The sequence below is a fragment of the Octopus bimaculoides genome, chromosome 20, assembly GCF_046866305.1.
Source record: "Octopus bimaculoides isolate indiv1 chromosome 20, ASM4686630v1, whole genome shotgun sequence".
In the NCBI taxonomy this organism is placed as follows: domain Eukaryota; kingdom Metazoa; phylum Mollusca; class Cephalopoda; order Octopoda; family Octopodidae; genus Octopus; species Octopus bimaculoides.
In genome coordinates this window covers 10,623,036-10,643,035 of record NC_142947.1, presented here as the reverse complement: position 1 = coordinate 10,643,035, position 20,000 = coordinate 10,623,036, and the positions used below count along the sequence as shown (strand labels likewise).

General features: G+C 35.5%; 1 long non-coding RNA gene across 1 annotated transcript in view; it reads right to left on the bottom strand.

The window, feature by feature from the left end:
• The window catches only part of LOC128250344 (uncharacterized), a 57,191-nt gene that overhangs the window by 23,306 nt on the left and 13,885 nt on the right, over window positions 1-20,000 (bottom strand). The window contains exon 2 of the long non-coding RNA XR_008266372.2: window positions 13,510-13,583. This is a non-coding gene — a long non-coding RNA (uncharacterized LOC128250344). The remainder of the gene's footprint in view (window positions 1-13,509; window positions 13,584-20,000) is intronic.

Genomic DNA, 20,000 nt, shown 5'->3' with positions numbered 1-20,000 from the left:
TCATTTTTTTAACCTCTAATTATGCTCTGTACTTGACTAGTGTTTTTCTCTAAAGCATATGTACATTGAATTCTAAAATGAAGTTATTAGTATCGCTATGCCAAACCGATATATATATATATATATATATATATATATATATATATATATATATATATATATATAAGCTAGTCAGATAAAGGTGTAGGAAAATAGAATTATTGAGACAGATGCTATTATAAGTTATTTAGAGACGCAGGGCAAAATCAATAGTAGGAAACTGGATTTTGCTGCAGAGGTCACATTGTTGTGATTATGGTATGCCATTCATACCAATTATACCAATTATGTAATTATGTTTATTACATTATCCTGTCTAATTATCATAAAAAGGAAGTCGAACCAATTTGTTTTCGGGGGGGGGGGGGTTGTCTAAGTCTTATACGAATTACTAAAATCTACTTTCAGCCCCATTGCTGTTCCAGTTAGGCCTCTGACCCTTATGAGGCTATTTAATGTTGAGTTTAACAATCTCAGTTTGAAGGAAAGTCAATTAACTCAACTGACTGGAATCATCATCATCATTTAACGTCCAATTTTCCATGCTCGTATGGGTCAGACAGAAGCAGATTTTCTATGACCAGACCTTGACCAGACATGTAATTTGCAAAATATTGGAAGTGAATGACATTACTTGCGTGACAGTAACACTTGTTTACCACTATCATATTATATCAAGACAAGAGTACACAAGCATACATACACTTATACATACATATACTCATACATACATACATACATACATACATACATCAGGCAGTTGCTCTCATGAGTTCTGATATTAACTGGTTGCAAGTGCTATCATGTACATTGTTTTGTCTTGGTATAAAAGATGGGCTTCAGCAAATATCCTGCTCAATACCTCAGATTTGCTTGTCAGTTGTTTGACCTTAACCAGATGAGCATGTCCCTTGGTGGCTGGTGATATGTGCATCTCTGATCATGAGCAGAAGTAGGCTTCCCAACCACATGGTTCCAGGTTCAGTTCCACTGCATGGACCTTTGACAAGTGTTTTTATAGATGCAGGCATGGCTGAGTAGTAAAAAGCTTGCTTCCCGACCATGTGGTTCCAGGTTCAGTCCCACTGTGTGGCACCTCGGGCAGGTGTCTTCTTACTAAAGTCTCAAGCCTTGTGAATGGATTTGATGGACAGAAACTGAAAGAAGCCGGGTCGTATGTATCTATGTATTTATTTGTGTGTGTGTGTGTGTGTGTGTGTGTGTGTGTGTGTGTGTGTGTGTAAGTGTGTATGTGTACACGTACATAAATATATAAATATATATTGTTGTGGCAAGAGTCATTGACATCCCTGGAGGATTGGAAGAATTTCCTAACCAAACTTTTATAAAGAGTAGCGACAAGAGGTCAGTAGGAGTCGTTGAGAGGGCGTTTTGTAGTCTCGCAAAATACGTCATGTGAGTACATTCTTTTTTTACCCCCCCCCCCCCTCCCCATCGTTAAATTATAAATATCCAAAGTTCACAAGGATATAAAATATATATATATATATATATATATATATATATATATATGTATATATATATATACAGATTAAAATCTGGTGACATCTCATATATTCACAATTACATTTTACCCTTTGGAATGGAATAAAACAGAAGATGAACAAAATATAGATAAAAAGAATTTATACGCAAACAAATAAATAAAAATAGAGATAAAAAAAGAGGATGCCATTCTTACTAAAGAAGTTTAATCTGGATTACTATAATCTGATTACACTGCTTTGACTAAGCTCTCATATGGATTAACAACATACGGATTAGTAGGAACAGTGGGGTGGATAGGAAGCGATTACTCTGCTAATAAGCTATCTGCTGGCTGGTTCCTTTACAGAATCCCGTCATGTAGAAAAATACATATGACTAGAAATTGGATTTATATTTTATTCCGGTTTCAGCTAGTTGCCTACCATATTATCTTGCATGTATCAAACTTGTGACAAATAAATCTCATTTGTATCCATCTGGGTTTCATATGTTTTGTAACTGATATTTCCTTTCTGTATGACATGTGTCTGTTATTATATACGAGGTCTGATCAATAAATATCAGGACTGTTGCCATAGTAACGAAGCTAAAGTACACAGAGTGAAGCCGCTTGGCACAGATTGACCTTGAACTTTACTGTGCATGTGGATTAAGCTTTAACGTTCTAGCTCACTTCTGCTGTTTGCAGCAATGCTTGGAATGAAGGGGGGTAGCAGGGGATTGTCGCATTGACCATGACAGGGAAAGTTGTCATGGCAATACCTGCTCAGAGGCCTGTGCAAAGCTGCAGAAAATGTATGGAGAGGAGTGTATGAGCCTCACACACAAGTGTACGAGTGGTGCAGACGTTTCCAAGATTGCCAAAAAAATGCCGATATTGACGAACATTCTGGGAGACCCCAACAGAACTGAGAAAAACATCTCAGATGTGTATGCAGTTGTAAGGGGAAATCATCATTGAATCACCATCCATGAGTTATTCGAGGAGGTGCAGATTAGTTACAGTTCAGTTCAGTCTGTTATTACTGAAGAATTGGGTATGAGGTGCGTGTCTGCCAAGTTTATGCCAAAACTACTTTCAGCTGACCAAAATGACTCGGGTTTCAGTCGCACAAGATTTTCTTAGTTGTGTCAGAAACGATGAAAACTTTTCACAAACTTTACGTAAACCTTGTGGCAGGTATCGCCAAGCTTTTGGTGCAGATTCTCTGCTCAATTTGCCTCCATGAGGGCCAATGCTCGAAAGGAACTCAGCCACTTTACCTCCCTTCAGCCACTTTACCTCCATTCAGCCACTTTACCTCCATTCAGCCACTTTACCACTTTAAACTGGTTGTATGCATATATATGTATGTATACTTTCATATATGTAAGTATTCGTATGCTGTATATATATATTTATTTATTTCTATGTATGTGCTATCTGTATGTATTCCACTGATGAAGGCAAAGCATTTCTTATGCAGAGCCAGAAATCCGGGATCTAGAATTATCCAGTAATTTTTTGGCTAGTTTATTTTGTCTCTTTGTCTTCTCTCCTGGTGCTGTATGAACATTTAATGTAGTTTTAGAGTCAAGTTTTGGCTGCTATATCTAGCATGGTAGTATATCTTAGATACCCTTAATTATAATTTTAATAATAATTATTACTTTTGAGGTTTTTATTCTCATGCTAGCCACCTGATAAAATCGGTATTTTAAATAATGATCTTATCCTTATATATATATATATATATATATATATATATATATATATATATATATATATATATATATATATATATATATATTCTTTTACTTGTTTCAGTTATTTGACTAATATTTTGCTTTTTACACCACACTAAAATGTATCTAGATATTGGTGTTGAACTGGTCTACCTCTATAACCATTTTGTGTAAAATATCAAAAAGAATACATCTGCATTTTAATGATCAGACTATAGAAAAGTTAACAGTTTGCCAAAATTAGCAGTTTTAATAAATATGACAATTTGAGTAGACTAATGGAGATCTGCATTGGTGAAAAAAAAATCAGTTGAATGAAGAGTAAAAAATAGATTGTGTTAACATGACATGAAGAAAAGAGATTACTAACTTTTCAAGAAGCAGAGATATTGAGTTAATTTGAGAGCATTGTTGAAATAATTAAAACCACTAATTTTAGTCAGCTGTGAATTGATACTTTTATAAACCAGAAATGTAATTGATTTATCCAACTTTAAGTCTACCAAATGAGCAGGAAAAAGAGATTAAATGTCAGCTTGACTTAAAAGAAATTTGATATGGAAGCAGATTGTTAATTGTTTGATAATGAGCGTATGGTTGAGTGTGAGTTAAGAAAGCAACTGTTACACTATGCTTCATTGAGGAGGTCTAACAGCATTGAAACATGTTTGGAGTTATCACCCCTGCAGCTAAATATCAGACGCACTCTCTTTTTTCTGTGTAATATCGGTTCAAGTATAGAAAGAGTCAAAACAAATATCACAAATCTTTTGTTAGCATATTTCTGTTACATTACTTTTGGTTCGATTAATTGTGAAAGCAACAAAGAATTTAATGAAATCACTGTCATTATTGAGCTGACATATAAAGGCAGCCAACTGGCAGAACTATAAGCATGCTGGACAAAATGCTTAGCGACATGGCTCACAGGTGCTGGCATGGCTCATAGGTGCAGGTGTGCTGTGTGGTAAGAAGCTTGCTTCTCAATCACATAGCTCTGGATGATGATGATGGTGATGATGGTGGTGGTGGTGGTGGTGAGGATGATGATGATGAGGAAGAGGAGGAGGAAGAGGGAGAGGAGGAAGAGGAGGAGGAATATGGTTTTAAACGTTCACTCTGCCTAATTATTTAACACTTTAAAATTTATAATTACATTATCATAATAATAAATGTAATTAATCTTTTCCTTCTATTTAATAAGCAGCCTTATTAGGTTTCTGTTAATTTGATGAAGCCTCTGGATATAAGAAGCAAAAAAAAAAGAAAAAGGTTACTTAACCCTTGGCCAGCTCATCAATACAACACAGTTCATTACATCTGCCATATTTATAGAATCTATGCTTACAACATAGTAACACTCTCTGCCTGTGTTAGAATTTAACAATTTCTTTCATCACTGTCTAAGCTTAGTTTCAATTCCTCCAGTCCTCTTGAGCACATTAGGTAGCAAGTCCATGCCACTGGTTTCTATTGGTTGCCCACAAGGGGCTAAACATGGACAAACAAGGACAGACAAAGAGATTAAGTTGATTACATCGACCCCAGTGCATAACTGATACTTAACTTATCGACCTTGGTGGAATTTGAACTCAGAGAATAGCAAAGGGTGAAATACAGCAAGGTATTTCGTCCAGCACGCTAACGGTTCTGCCAGCTTGCCACCTTAATAATAATAATAATAATAATAATAATAATAATAATAATAATAATAATAATAATAATAATAATAATAATAATAATAATAATAATAATAATAATAATAATAATAATAATAATAATAATAATAATAATGCTAAACACTTTGTCTGATGCCCTAATGATTCTGTCAGTTTACTGCCTTTGAGCTGGAACACATAATGCAAAGCATGTTACCTGGTGCTCAGTTGATTCTGCAGTCTTCATGCATTTTAGTTTTATATTTCACTATTGTTGTGACAAATAATGATGCTAATATCATTGCATAAAACATGAACCTGGTATAGCATTTCTCACCCTCTAGTTCAATGCGTATGTGGCCAAGGGCCTAATTAAGAAATTAACATATGCAAATATTGTCATGCATTTGTATTTCTTTTAATATTTATGAAGAATCTATGTCATGAATATTAATGAATATTAATTATATGAAGCACTAATATTGGAGAAATAGTAATAAATAAATAATATTAATATATAATTTTCAATATGTTACTTGCAATTCTCTAAGCCAGTTATTTTCAGACTAATAAATAGCAACCTTGATTCCATTGAAAGAAAAAAAAAAAATTCATTTAATTTATTTAAATGTTTCAGTCATTGAACTGTGGCCATGTTGGGTGGGGTTCAATGAATCAGCCCCAGAACTTATTCTTTATTTTTAAGTTAGAGACTTATCCTATTGTTGTCTTTTACTGGAACCGCTCTTTTCATCATCATCATCATCATCATTTAACGTCCGCTTTCCATGTTGGGTTGGGCGATTTGACTGGGGACTGGTGAACCGGATAGCTACACCAGGCTCCAATCTGATCTGGCAGAGTTTCTACAGCTGGATGCCCTTCCTAATGCCAACCACTCCAAGAGTGTAGTGGGTGTTTTTTATGTGCCACCGGCACGAGGGCCAGTCTGGTGGCACTGGCAACGGCCATGCTCAAATGGTGTCTTTTATGTGCCACCTGCACAGGAGTCAGTCCAATGTTTTGTTCACATGCCACCAGCATATATATATATCTTGTAGGAACAATTTGATGCCATTCATGCAAAAGATTTCACACAATCTATTATGACTGACCATTGGTTGTTGATACGTGATGCAATGACTGATAGTTTGTCAATCATGTGTCAGAGAATCTACAACTTTTTTGCAGTAGAGGAAAAAATATCAGACACTTCCAGCAGTTCCAAAGATGGCAGCTGCTTCCCTACAGCACTGCCGTATGTGGGATCACACGAATTCACCGTACAGCATCCACACGATGAGGAAAGAAGAAGAAAATGTTTCAGTATGTGATATCCTTTGTACTCCCTTGTAAATAGTTGCTTGCTATATTAGTACCATTGTTGGATCCTTGACCACCGAAATCTTCCAAGAGAATGCTATTTTTCTTCAATGTTTCTTTAGATCCGGTTTGCAATCTCAGAACCTGCATTCTTACGACAGTCTTCAAAAGATAGAAATGTCACTTTAATCTTTAACTCACCAATTTATTCTTTAAAGGAAACGTATGATAAATGTTGCCTGTTTAACATGTGAAGAATCAGGTGTGGCATCAACTGTTGTTGAATAGTATTTTGTCTTTGATCTTCCGGAGAGTAAGTCTTTGAAAACAAGATCAGAGCAAACAGAAATAAATTCATTTTGTGATTCAACTGACAAATAACATACTGGCGACTTTCACCTTTCTCTCGACTTTCTCTGACCTCCTTGATACGAGATTCAAAGTAAGGGATCTCTATAAGACAACTAGCCAAAGGAAATTACCATTATGAACAACACCAAAGTGGTACTGTATGATTGTGAAGCCACTTCTTAAGCATGCAGCCATACTAACATCAATTCAATTTCAAAATATTCTGAAGTATTTCTTATGGGCTTCCATATCATTAAAAGGCACTAGGAAACTGCCCTATCTGCTTCACCCACTAATAATTCATATATACATACATACATACATACATACACATATATATATATATATATATATATATATATATATATATATATATATATATATATACAGGATGGCAGTGAGGTAAGAAAATTGCTTCCCGGGTTCAGTTCCAATGTGTAGCATCTTGAGCAAGAGTCTTCTACTATAACCCCAACCTGATGAAACCCTTGAGTGGATTTGGGAAATGGAAACTGAAAGAAGCCCATCATATAGACAGAGGTGCAGTTGAGTAGTAAGAAGCTTGTTCCCCAACCACAATTGTCTTCTGCTATATCCTCAGGCTGACCAAACCTTTGTGAGTGGATTTGGTAGACGGAAACTGAAAGAAGCCCATCATATATATGTGTGCGTGTGTGTGTGTCTTTGTGTCTGTGTTTGTCCCCCCACCATCACTTGACAATCAATGGTGGTGTGTTTATGTCCCCATAACTTAGCAGTTTTTTCCAAAAAGAGACCAATAGAATAAGTAGTAGGTTTACAAAGAATAAGTCTATAAATTAGAAACAAAAGCAACACTCAATTTTAAGTAATAAAGCCGGGATATATTTTTATATCACCAAACATTATGGCATATGACTAGTCAGAATGTTGCCATCAATATCATTCTGAATATTGCCTATAGACAATAGACATGCCAACACTGGTCATCTTCTGGACATGCTGGCCAGAAGGCTACGTGCTTCTGACTAACATGACTGAATTGTGTCTTGTGGCAATATCCATGTGTGAAATTGACAGTAACGTTTTGGCCAGTTGTTTGCCAGAACCACCAATGTATTGTTAATGCCAGCATGGAAAATGGGCGTTAAAAGATGATGATGATGATGTAGGTGATATATATAATCTTGGATCACCTTGGAAACGTTGTGTTAACATGTATTTTCGATTATATTAATTTCAGTGATATTTTCTATATCTAAACATGTTAATAGAATAGAAACAATTGTCGGCTTTGTAAGGTGAATTCTACAATTGAAGATATATATATATATATATATATATATATATATATATATATATATATATAATTGAAGATATATATATATATATATATATATATATATATATATATATAATTGAAGATATATATATATATATATATATATATCTTTCTCGAGTGTCAAACTAATACACCTGCTTGTTGTTTATACACCTGTCTTCATCCTTTGTTTTTCTGCAAATTTCAACTATATATATATATATATATGTGTGTGTTGTTGTACTTGGGGATGGTCATATTGCCAGTTTAGCCAATAAAAACACACGCACTGTATATTTGGTGTTAATTTGCTTCAGCTTTATATTACATTATATTACATTAATCCTATTTCAGCCAGAATTCTTTCGCCACACTTCTGTGACCTCATCAGTGGTCCTTTGCTTTCTTCTTTCTTATGTGTGTCTCACCTTGCTAACTATCAGCCATTTTGTATATATATATATATATATATATATATATATATATATATATATATATATATATATATATATATATATATACTTTATTTAAAAGCAGTAGAAATATAACAAAAAGCTGTTACTCATGCCTTCACCATGCAGTGGAACTATACCTAAAGCCTTATCAACCACACAGCCATTCCTACACACATACACACGCACACACACAAATATACACACGCATACACATATGACACACACACACACGCACATAATTATTTATCTGTCTGTCTGTTAGTCTATCTATTGTTCTATCTTACCTCCTGTCTTCCTTACTCTCTAACTCTTTCTCTTTCTCCATTCTCTCTAACTCTTTCTCCATTTCCTACAGCCTTTGCTTGTTTGGCAAACTCAAAAGGATCTGCTGGGGAAGAAAGAAGTTCGTTATTCATTTGCATGGCTATTTCCATTCGGATTTCAATTTTCAGCCATATTCAATTACTTTCACTTCTCAATCACCTTTTATAGAAAGATCCGAATCCTTATCACATCGTGAAATAGTAATTTCAACTTTGGCTCTGATGTTGCAGCCAAGGCATTGCATCGTTTTTGTCTTTGACTGTATTTCTTTGTCTAACTATTACATTCTCCCTATATTATAGTTGCAATATTACACGCGACTTAAGGCGATGAGCTGGCAGAATCGTTAGCATGCCACGCGAGATCCTTTGCAGTATTTCATCTGTCTTTACGTTCTGAGTTCAAATCCTGCCGAGGTCGATTTTACCTTTCATCCTTTCAGGGTTGATAAATTAAGTAGCAATTATGTACTGGGGTCTCTTTTGCAGAACCGCTAAGTTATGGCGACATAAACACATCAGCATCAGTTGTCAATTGATGTTGGGAGGACAAACACAGATACACAATCATATACATACATACATACATACATACATACACACACACACACACACACACATATATATATATATATATAGATATACATATATATATATACATATATATATATATATATATATATATATATATATATATATATATATATATATATATGATGGGCTTCTTTCAGTTTCTGTCTACCAAATCCACTCACAAGGCTTTGGTTGGCCTGAGGGTATAGTAGAAGACACTTGCCCAAGGTGCCACGTAGTGGGACTGAACCCAGAACCATGTGGTTGGTAAGCAAACTACTTACAACACAGCCACTCCTCTTATTAAGAATTGCATAAAAATTAAAATATTTTATGAATTATTGAAGTGTAAGCAATTTATTGAGCATAAATTTTAACAACAAAATCTTATATGGACCCCCAATGGTCATATGGACGCTGGTTAAGAACCACTGAGTCAGAAAGTTTAACATAGAAGGCAACAAGAAATTCCAGTAAGTCACTGAGATGTTTTGTGTGGAGCAAAGCAGTGAGTGACACAGTGGTAGAATAATGAAGTAGATAAGGCAATCAAGAGGAACAGATACAAGGAAACAAGAAAACAAGGAATGAAGTTAAGAAATTCAGTGAGAAGCAAATCTTCAGACTCATTTCTTCAGATAAATGACTGACAGTAAGCAGTTTGTTACTGTCTCTCACTGAAGGGAAAAACATTAAACATTTTATGGTTCCTAACTGCAAGAAAATGTGCTCAAATGAACCATGATATCAACTAAATAGATATAAGTTGTAATACTGTTGTGCATGTTTTCGTGTGTTATCTGTATTGTTTTTATACCAGCCTGTGTCGCATGATTTCTAGGCTTCTCCCAATGATAGTGTTTGGGAATGGGTGAAGGGGTTGTAGCTGGGTTGCATAGACTTCTGGAAAGAATAGTGAGACTGGAGTTTTGTTTCTTATTTTTATGTGTTTTTATCTTTCTCAAGTATGTTGTTGTTGTGCATGCCTTGTTAGTTTTTTTGGGGGGTGGGTATTGCTTGTCGCATTTGCTACTACAAGCATGAGTTTGAAGTATGCTTCCGGGCCCTTATTGCAGTTTTACTAGGCCTGTTATGTCTTATTGGGCTGTAATTAAGGACTTGAGATGGAGGAGGTAGCTAGCTTGTTGAGAAAGGAAGAGAGAGAAAGAGAGACGGGGAGAGAAAGATAGATAGATAGAGAGAGAGAAAGAGAGAGAGAGGGTGAGAGAGAGGGTGAGAGAGATAGAGAGAGAGAAATTAAATTATTTTAGCAATCATATTGGATGACTACATATATGTAGTTTCTCTCTCTCCACCCTCTCTCTCTCTCTCTTTTTCTTTTATCTTCCCTCTCTCTCTTATGTCCTCATTCACACATCTCTCTTTGCCTCTTTCCCCTTCTTTCTCTTTCTTTTGCCCTCTCTCTCTCTCTCTCATGTGCACATCTTTCTTTGCCGCTTCTTTCTCTTTCTCTCTCTCTATCTTTCCCTCTTTCTATGCTAAAAAGAGAGAAGTGGAATATATAGATTACAATAGATAATTGGATTTGAAGAGTTGGCGGTAGAGTTATTTCCATACAATACATGAATAAATGAATGAATGAATGAATAATCTCGGGAACATTTCAGTTAAAACACAGAGTGATGATGATGATGATGATGATGATAATGACGACGATGACGACGATAACAGATGATGATGATGGTCGTCGTCGTCGTCATGGTGGTGGTGGTGTTGATGATGACGATAACGCTGATGATGATGTTGATGATGATGATGGTGATGATGATGATGATGAAGATATATCACTGTATATACAATGTACATATTTCTGTTTAATATTAAAACACTGAAATAGCATTCCAGCATCTGATTATGATAGACTCCCCTACAGCAAGACACCTGTTTCTGTCTCTCTCTATCGTGTTTTAATCACTTGTCACCTGGCTTAAAACCACCTCCTTCTGTACCACTACTCTGTCTCTCGGTCGAAGTGGTCGGGTCTTAGTCTTGCGAGTTACTTGGTGACTTCACTAAGTGGCTGGTGCCATGTAAAAAAAAAAAAAAGTGGAGGGGTGGGAGCACCTGGTGCACTCTGTAATGTGGTTGGTGTTAGGAAGAGCATCCAGCTGTCGAAACCATACTGAAGCTGACATTGGAGCATGGCGCAGTCCTCCAGCACATTGGCTCATGTGGTTGGTAAGCAAGCTACTTACCACACAGCCACTCTAAAATTATTAAAATTTTTAAACTAAAAATCAGAGTGAATCAATGTTATCAAAAAGACCAACACGCAGATTCCCAGTTTCTACTTTTTAGTAAACAGATTCCACAAAAACGTTTCCATAACAACTTGAAAACTGAAAAGCCCGGGCCCAGAGTATATGCCTGGTCTACTGATATGTTGCTGTCTACTTCAGATCCCTGTGATGTCGAGCAGATAGGTCACACCCCGGATTTTTATCAAAATTTTTGGTAAAAGAATGTGCGACCTATCCGTGAGTATATATTGTAACTCATTTCCTGTGCCTCAAATGCACATGTGCACAATGGAGTATTGCAGGGTTCTTGTGCAGGGGAGGTTAATTCTCATTGCTTGAAATATTGAAATATGCTAACACTTATTGAACTACACTGTACCTGATTATCCAGTTGTATGCAGATGAATGAACAGTGGTAGACTGCTTATTAGTACAACATGTGACCGCATGCCAGGACATCAGCTCTCAAAGAAACATAACTGCGAATGTGAGTTCAAGAAGAGTTCAACTTAATCCAATGTTAGCAGCCTCATTAAGGAATCAATCTATGTTCCAGCCATTTCTGCAGGCCACAAAAATAAGAAATGACTTATTCTCCAAGCAAGCCACAAAAACAGCTTGTTTGAATGGAAATAAAACACCTATTAGAGAACATAATTGCCAAACACTAACGATGCAATATCTCTTAGAATATGGATGACACATCACCTGTCTATTGAAAATTCAGCTATCTGGTAATTGCATTATTTATTTATTGATTTATTTATTTCATTTTATTTTATTTTTATATCACAATTTGTGAGCGATAGTGTTGTTGATTGTATGTTTCCGATGGGTCATTCGCAGGTTCATTGCATTTCTGATGACAAAGGATTAAAAAAATGTATCTATAAGTTCAATTGAAAGCACTTCATTTTACAGAAAGGTCTTTTTTCCTGGTGTTTATATTTTTCATTGATATAGACTGACAAAAGATATACGAGATAGTATCTGTGTTTACTTTACAAGTTGTGAAATTTGTGCTTTTGTGATCAAAGAGCAAACGTGAAATTTGTGCTTTTGTGATGAAAAAGCCAACGTGAAATTTGTGCTTTTGTGATGGAAGAGCCAACATGAAATTTGTGCTTTTGTGATCATGCACACACATGCATGCACACAAACATACACACACACACATGTGCAGAAATATATACATGCAGACAGAAAGAGAGAGAGGGAGAGGTGAGTGAGAGGAGAGAAAGAGAGACATTATTCATACATACAAACGTAACCAGATGTTCACATCACACACATAAACAGAATGAGAGAGAGGAGGAAGGAGAGAGAATTGGAGAGAGAGGGGGAGAGCAAGAGGGGGAGAGCAAGAGGAGGGAGAGCAAGAGGGGGAGAGAGAGAGAGCGAGAACAAAAGAGGCAAGAGAAACATGAAAACATCTAATGTCAAATAAATCAGAGTCGAATCAGCAACGCCAAACAGGCAACGGCAAAACAGCTGTGCCAAAACGTCTCGTATCCCAGTAGATTTATTCCTAAAACAGCAGCCAGCTTCAACCTAAAACCGTTTCCATTAAGTATGTGAATACTGGCAGTGATAAATTGATGTATTTCACAATATTTAATGTCATTTACAATTTCATGACATGTCTCTGGTGATGGCTTGATATAGGAGAGTAAAAAAAATAATAATAAAAGAAATCGTTATATTTTATACTTGATAGGAATAACTTTTAGTTTTGTTGTTGCTATACAGATGCATCATTCCAAGCTTCTAGATCTTTCCAATGTTGGTGAATATTCAGCAACTAGCACAATATCTTTGTCTATATTTTGTATATTGAATGCTAATGAAAACTTAATATTTGTGTTACCATAAATACTCTTTGTTGAATGTTTCATCATATACTTTCAAACCATTGGCATTGTTAGACAATATGGAAAGAATAAAGACGACAACCTCACTGTATCAACAACACATAGTAGATATGGATGTTACCTTTGACTAAGCAGTGACAAATGGATCAAAGGAACTGCAGATCAGTATACATTTTTTTTTTTTCATCTGTTAATCTGAAAATAAAGAGAAAAGTTACAGTTCAAAGCTATATTCTACAATATAGAATAATATCTATGACATTCGACTGAGGTGAGAACACCAGAGAGAGTTAGTTGCAGATTTATATTTCGATCTTTTAAAACCATTTGTTGTTGTTGGCACTCCGTCGCTTACGACGTCGAGGGTTCCAGTTGATCCAATCAACAGAACAGCCTGCTCGTGAAATTAATGTGCAAGTGGCTGAGCACTCCACAGACACGTGTACCCTTAACGTAGTTCTCGGGGGAGATTCAGCATGACACAGTGTGACAAGGCTGACCCTTTGAATTACAGGCACAACAGAAACAGGAAGTAAGAGAGAGAGAAAGTTGTGGTGGAAGAGTACAGCAGGGTTCGCCACCATTCCCTGCTGGAGCCTCCTGGAGCTTTAGGTGTTTTTGCTCAATAAACACTCACAACACCCGGTCTGTGAATCGAAACCGTGATCCTATAACCGCGAGTCCGCTGCCCTAACCACTGGGCCATTGCACCTCCACTAAAACCATTTGTAACCATATACTTAATGAAATATGCTACCTGAGGATTATAGTTAGTAGTGAAAATAATCAGACATTTGCAATTATTAAGCAAAATAAACGACACGTTCTTTATTAAGCTGTAATTTGGAATTTAAATTAACAAAAAGATATTACACCGAATTATGATGGAATACTTAAAGTTAGATATAAGCACTTTAAAATAAATGGTTTTCTATCTTAGAACCAGGATTGGTTTCAAACAGATTGATGTGAATAGTTTTAATCTGAAGATTATGGAGATACCATTTTGACGATGACGATATCATCATCATGATCATCATCATCATCGTTTAACGTCCGCTTTCCATGCTAGCATGGGTTGGACGATTTGACTGAGAACTGGTGAAACCGGATGGCAACACCAGGCTCCAATCTAAATTTGGCAGAGTTTCTACAGCTGGATGCCCTTCCTAACGCCAACCACTCAGAGAGTGTAGTAGGTGCTTTTACGTGTCACCTGCACGAAGGCCAGTCAGGCGATACTGGCAACGGCCACGCTCGAAATGGTGTCTTTTATGTGCCACCCGCACAAGCCAGTCCAGGGGCACTGGCAACGATCTCGCTCGAAAATCCTACGGGAGCCAGTCAGGCGGTACTGGCAACGGCCACGCTCAAAATGGTGCATCTTATGTGCCACCCGCACAAGAGCCAGTCCAGGGGCACTGGCAACGAACTTACTTGGCTTGCTGGGTCTTCTCACACACAATATATATATATTCTTTTATTCTTTTACTTGTTTGAGTTATTTGACTGCGGCCATGCTGGAGCACTGCCTTTTAGTCGAACAAATCAACCCCAGGACTTATCTTTGTAAGCCTAGTTCTTATTCTATTGGTCTCCCTTGCCAAATCACCAAGTTATGAGAACATAAACAGATAAACACACCAACATCAGTTGTGTGTGTGTGTGAGAGAGAGTAAATATGTGTGAATGTGGAGCATTAATTTCACTTTCCTACAAAGTGGAAGCAGTACTCCACCGCCACCCCTACTTCCCAACCCAAGTCCACCCACCCACTCACCCACCCCTACATCACTCCACCCGACTGGCTGACCGACCGACCGACCGACCGACCCTTCCTCCATCTCCCACTTATTCTTTTTCTTTTCCAAGAAAGCCATCTTTCTGCAAACTCAGCAAACAAACGGCAAGTAGAAACACTTTAACACTCTTAAACGACGACGATGACCACCACCAGCATCTACTCAACAACGCAAATTAAAAAAAAAAAACAAGAAAAAGAAAACTGAGTCTCATGGACAGCTGTGCATTGTTTTGTAGAGGGCTTTTGCAAGGCAAAAAAAAAAAAAAAAAAGATATAAGATTTCTTTCAGATACCAGAATGTTGAATTTGATGACAAGAATGGTGATCTAGTTGACAACGAATGTTTATTGAGAGATTCTCTATTTTGTAGTCCATTATTATTTGTTTCTTTCACATATTGTCAGTTTTATTATCACTGTCATAATTATTATTATTATTATTATTATTATTATTATTGTTGTTATTGTTGTTGTTGTTGTTATTATTATTATTATTATTATTGTTGTTGTTATTGATGTTGTTGTTGTTATTATTGTTGTTACTGATGTTGTTGTTGTTATTATTATTATCATTATTATTATTGTTGTGATTATTATTATTATTATTATTATGATTATTATCATGTTTTTTTCTTCTTTCTTCAAATTTTCTTCCATTTCTTGCCAAGTGTTTTCCATACACATAGGGCAGAGAAGCTCATTGTATGCATTATTATTATTATTAATATTATTATTATTATTATTATTATTATTACGAAGGTGGTGAGGTGGCAGAATCGTTAGCATGCCGGGCAAAATGCTTAGCGGTATTTCACCCGTTGCTACATTCTGAGTTCAAATTCCACCGAGGTTGGCTTTGCCTTTCATCCTTTCAGGGTCGATTAAATAAGTGCCAGTTATGCACTGGGGTTGATGTAATTGACTAATCCCCCTCCCCAAAGTTGCCCTTGTGGTAAAAATTTGTTATCGTTATTATTATTGTTATTGTTGTTGTTGTTATTTTTATTATTATTATTATTATTATTATCATCATCATCAACATCATCGTCATCGTCATCATTGTTGTCGTCATTGTTGTCGTCATTGTTGTCGTCATTGCCATCATCATTACAAATTTCTTTTTCACAATTCCATTGCTTCAATTTTCTGTGTATATAGATCTGAGCTCTTACTCCTACCCTACAATGCCATTCTAGAAATAAACTGTTGCATCAATGAAATCTCAAAGCTACAAGGTAATGCATGAATAAATAAGCATTACATTTGACAGAGTAATCTGAATGCTAAAGAGTTAAGTATGCCTCCATTACAACTATCATATTATCTATGTACCTTGTCTATATCATGTGTTTATGTTTAGGTACTACTCTGTTTTCTGCTGTGGATAAGTAGAATGCAGCAGACATAGGTCCTAATGATGAACCCATGGCTATTTCTTCTATTGTTTATATAAAATACCTTGTGAGTAACAAACAAACACTTCAGTTGTGCATATCAGGAGTAGTTATTTTAATAAGCTTGCTGCATTGTGGATGGCTATATTTTGGAGATGTTTATATACATTCTCTATCAAAATTTCTATTGTTTCTGCCATTGAGAATGAACCTTTAAAAGGAAATTCTACAGAAATTCAACCAGTATATTAGCAACAACACAGATGCCACTTCTTGAAAGTAAGACTGTGGAGGTCTGGAAACATCTAATAAGAATTTAGGAATTCTATTATTTCAAACCAACAGAAAAAAAAAAAAAAACTAATAAAAAATACGATAAATCTAAAACAGAAAATAAAAAAATTTGGATACATAGTTATGTATTAAATGAAGTTCTCTTCTACCAAAATTTTCTCAGAAAGTATTAGTCACTCCAAGGGTAGAGTAGATGACACCTACTGAAGCTGGTGGACATTGGAACTGAACTGAAAACCAAATGGTCGCAAAGCAAGCTATGCAATCCCACAACTATATGTACATGTGTGTATCTCTCTCTATGTATGCGTTTATTTTTGCCTATGCATATGCATCGGTGTGTATGTATCCATTTTGATATGTGTGTGCATAAGCTGGTGTGTACATGTGTGTATGTGTGCGTGCATCTGAGCGTTGCTACTGTTTACATTTCATTTCTTATAAAAAACATAAAAGTGGTCAATACACACACTTATGTTGGCAGTATGTAGCCGTCGATGTATGTTTGTCATATTTAAGATAAATATGACAGCAGATTCACACCAAGTTTTTGCTCACTTCTGCTGATGGTCAATCTGATACGTTGGCAGATTGAGAAGATGGCAAACAATTATATTTTATATCAGTATATATATATATATATATATATACATATATGCATACGCACACAATACACAGACACACACACACATGCACACACATTCACACATGCATGTGTGTGTGTGTGTGTGTGTGTGTGTGTGTGTGTATATATATATATATATGTATATATATATATATATATATAGAGAGAGAGAGAGAGAGGAAGAGAGAGACAGGGAGAGAGAGAGATAGATAGACAGATAGATAGATAGACAGATGGATAGATAGATAGATAGACAAACAGACAGACAGACAGACAGATAGATATTGTTATTGTTGTTGTTGTTATTTTTATTATTATTATTATTATCATCATCATCAACATCATCGTCATCGTCATCATTGTTGTCGTCATTGTTGTCGTCATTGCCATCATCATTACAAATTTCTTTTTCACAATTCCATTGCTTCAATTTTCTGTGTATATAGATCTGAGCTCTTACTCCTACCCTACAATGCCATTCTAGAAATAAACTGTTGCATCAATGAAATCTCAAAGCTACAAGGTAATGCATGAATAAATAAGCATTACATTTGACAGAGTAATCTGAATGCTAAAGAGTTAAGTATGCCTCCAGATAGATAGATATTCTTTTCTAATCTAGGCACAAGGCCCGAAATTTTTGGGGAGGGGCCCAGTCGATTAGATCGACCCCAGTACACAACTGGTACTCAATTTATCAACTCCGAAAGGTTAAAAGGCAAAGTCGACCTCGGCGGAATTTGAACTCAGAACGTAATGGCAGACGAAATACTGCTAAGCATTTCGCCCAGCATGCTAACGATTCTGCCAGCTCACCGCCTTGTGCTAATGTTTCTGCCAGCTCACCACCTTAGGTAGATAGCTATTGGTTTGGTGATGCAAATGGAAAGACTAGAACTCAAAGCATGAGTACATGCATATATATTTTCAGGAGCTACAGAGTGACTCAAGAGGCAAGAGTTTTGTGCATTGATGCTTATTACTTTGATAAGTGCTAATGCACGAAACTCTTAGCCCCTGAGTCACTTTGATGCCTCTGCTAAATGTCAATGTATGTGTGTGTGTTTTGTCACCCCCACCACTTGACAACTGGTGTTGTCTTGTTCGTGTTCTCATGACTTAGTGGTTCAGCAAAAAAATTAATAGAATAAGTGGCAAACTTAAAAATAAGCACTGGAGTTGATTTGTTGAACTCAACCTTTCATGGCAGTGCTCCAGCAGAGCCACAGTTCAATGACTGAAAGACGTAAAAGATAAAAGATACTATGAATGTGATATTTATATATTCTTGATAATATTTTTCTGATAATTCAGGAAATTTTATTACCCATGTCACCATTTTATTTACAGGTAATGCATGATTTTTAGGAAAGCCAGAAAATTTTTTCGGAGGCACAGAATTTTTAGGAGAAGCATAAAATGTTCAGTAGGGGCAGAAAATTTTTAGTAGGAACAGAAACTATTTAATGAGAGCAGGAGATTTTAAATAGGTGCTCAAAATTTTTAGTCCGAATAGAAAGTTTTTAGTAAGAGCAGAAAATTAATAGATAGGACACAATTTTGTTTAGGAAGAGCAGAAAAATTTTAGATGGCAATTCAAAAACTTTTTGATATTTAAAGGGAGATGTAAATTTTTTTTTAAGGGGATTGAAATGTTTATAGGGTTCAGAACATTTTTTTATAGGGACACATTTTATGATGAACAGAAAGATTTTAAGAATACAAAAATTTTTGTGAGAATTAGATTTTTATAGGAGCCAGAAACTTTTAAATTTAAATTTTAAATTTGCATAAAGTGGCATATTGATATGATAGTGTAAATAAAGTTATTGATTTATTTGAACTTCAATGTTTTTTACAGATTTTTTACAGATTTTATGCAAAAGTTTTACTGTTTTCATAAAGTTAAGAATTCAAATACTTTTTGTTATTTTCTATTATAGATTTCTATTTTTATTTTCATAGCATTATTCACTTTACTGTTTTGTAAAAAAATATTCTATGACTTTATATATAAGTAAAATTTAGTCTGTGTAAAGTTTGTTTTAATTTTAAACTCATAAAATGATGGGTGATCAATCTACGTTAAATAATTTACAAAGTTTTGGTTTCTCTCTCTTCAATAATATAAAGCATTCACATGTGTTTGTCTGCAATTCATTCAAAAACTTGACAACAGATTGCTATAGAGAAAAATTAAGGCCAGATTTATAATTTGAAAATCAGATAAAAATTTAAAAAGTTTTTTTGTTGTTTCCAACCATGGTTCCTAGAAAGAGAAGCTTTTGTACTATGAAGCCTTCTATGAACTCCAAAGAAAAGAAGTCAAAAAGAGCCAGTGAAACAGAACAGAGAAGGAGACAAGATGCCAGAAATTACTCTGACCAAATTTGAAAAGTGAACCAAATTGAAGAACAGCAGAGAGAAAGATATGATGCCTCTAACAAATCTGACTGAAAGTGGAAATGGAGACTGAAGAAGAGAAACAAATAAAGT